The sequence below is a fragment of the Penaeus monodon genome, chromosome 33 (genome assembly GCF_015228065.2).
Source record: "Penaeus monodon isolate SGIC_2016 chromosome 33, NSTDA_Pmon_1, whole genome shotgun sequence".
NCBI lineage: Eukaryota > Metazoa > Arthropoda > Malacostraca > Decapoda > Penaeidae > Penaeus > Penaeus monodon.
The window spans coordinates 24750484-24752522 of NC_051418.1; the positions used below are offsets into that span (position 1 = coordinate 24750484).

At 35.5% G+C, this 2039-nt stretch overlaps 1 non-coding gene across 1 annotated transcript; it reads left to right on the forward strand.

The window, feature by feature from the left end:
* Positions 1–1435: 1435 nt before the first annotated feature.
* Trnaa-agc lies at positions 1436–1508 on the forward strand. Its single transcript has one exon. It is a non-coding gene; the product is annotated as a tRNA-Ala (tRNA).
* Positions 1509–2039: the final 531 nt, after the last annotated feature.

Below are 2039 nucleotides of genomic sequence, written 5' to 3' on the forward strand. Positions count from 1 at the left end.
TTCTCCTTTCACCCTCCGTAGAAATGCGCGTCTCAACACTACACATTTCTTTCACCCGATAAACTACGTGAAACCACCATCAAGTCAGCCGGCCATCACCACCATCCCGATTCCATTCCATCTATAATCGAGTGACGCGCCATCGCCTTCCTTAGGTCAGCTGAGACCTGCGACCGACGACCGTGAACTGCGACACAAATTGCTAAACATCCAAATGGGTGACGAACACATTTTATTACTTATGTGATTATTACCGGAAAAAGACGATGGTATTGATGATAGGAGAATGGTTACACGTGAGACCTCAATGGCAATATGTAAAAAAAAAAAATAATAATAATAAATCCCCATTAAAATACTTAAATAAAATGTAAGTGATGAAAAAAATCATAAATATCGCATGCTGAAGTCAAAGCATAAACAAATATATTTAATTCAGAAAATATTTCAAAATCTCTCTCTCTTCATCCTCCTTTGATTTTGCCGTCTTAGTAAAAGAATCAGATCGATCATCGCCAATGAAACGCGCTGCTATCGCCTCCAACAGGAACATCCTGACTAGAGAAGCGTTAACAAGCGCTCTACCACTTGACCTACATCCCCTTATACATAGTGGGTGGTTCTCTGCTTCCTATTGGTGCTTTGTGAGCAAACCAGAAGAAAATGCAGCAAGAGTTTATATACATAAATAAAATATTTTCATATAGCATTAAAGAAGTCGTTTGTTTGTGACGTTTTTGTATATATTAAACCTTTCTTTATTATAATATTTTTTATTAATATCATGGTTGAGATTATATGTACATTTATTTTTACCCTCACCAGTATCTTTATCAGTTTTGTATGGTAACCATAAGTAGTAGACTGCTTTCATTACATACGATTCATCATATGAATAATTTATCCATTATTTAATGTATTATTAAAGTAATGCTCAACTCAAAATAGACTATATAGACGAAATACTTATTCGTTTATCAGTACACAAAATGTCACGTTTGGATACGAACAATAACAACAGTAGAGTCATTATAAACAAGATTGCGGGTTACAAGGCGAGTTTCTCTTTTCCTTCTTTCTTATATTCATATAAATTTATACATAAAAAGAGAAATACAAGCCCTTTGGTTTAGTGTTCCTCTTCGTATCGAAATTTTATATTTTGCGTATTGATACTCACATTATTAAGTATTTCTCCAGGTACTATGATGTTAAACTGGAAAATAGAAATTTGCAAATAAACTTATCAAAATAATTACAAACTGCAAATAAGCGTGGGCAATTACATTTTTTTACCAAATCCAATTAAAAAGTTACATTCATCCTACTAGAAAACCAATCGAGTTTCCATGAATAACCAATTTGTGTTACATTTACTTTATATTTGTGAGCAAAAGACTTTCTTAGTGAGCACAGAACCGCCTTTCATTGACAAGGGGATGTAGCTCAAGTGGTAGAGCGCTCGCTTAGCATGTGAGAGGTACGGGGATCGATACCCCGCATCTCCAAATAAAGATAATAATTTTCATTTGATGTAATTCGGATGCAGATCTTTGCTCTTCTCTTGAAATGATTCTCTAGGCAGGATTTTCTCTTTAGAATTAAAAGCAATCGCTGACCTTTCACTTACACTTATGGAAAGAGAGGAAAATGAGAGGAAAGAAGGAGGAGAGAACAGAGAGAAAAAGAAGACGAGCTGAAAAGAGAAAAGGAAGAGTGGGAGAAAAAGATGAGTGAATAGAGGAGAAAAAGATGACGAGGAAGAGAAGGGTATGGAAATAAAACGGAAGAGAAGTAATGTAAAGACTGACCTTTACGGCGAAGAAGAGAGGGAAAGAGGCCACTGTTATTAAGTGCAATGCATTTTATGAAGAAGAGATGAAAAGGAGAATCTTCAACCAACTCGATCATCTTGTTCCCATTCTCCTTTCACCTTCTGCAGAAAGGTGCGTCTGATTCGCGATATTTACTCACGTTTATTTTAGCTTTTAGTGAACCCGTTCAGGAAAAAATATACATTCGTATCAGTATCAATGCAA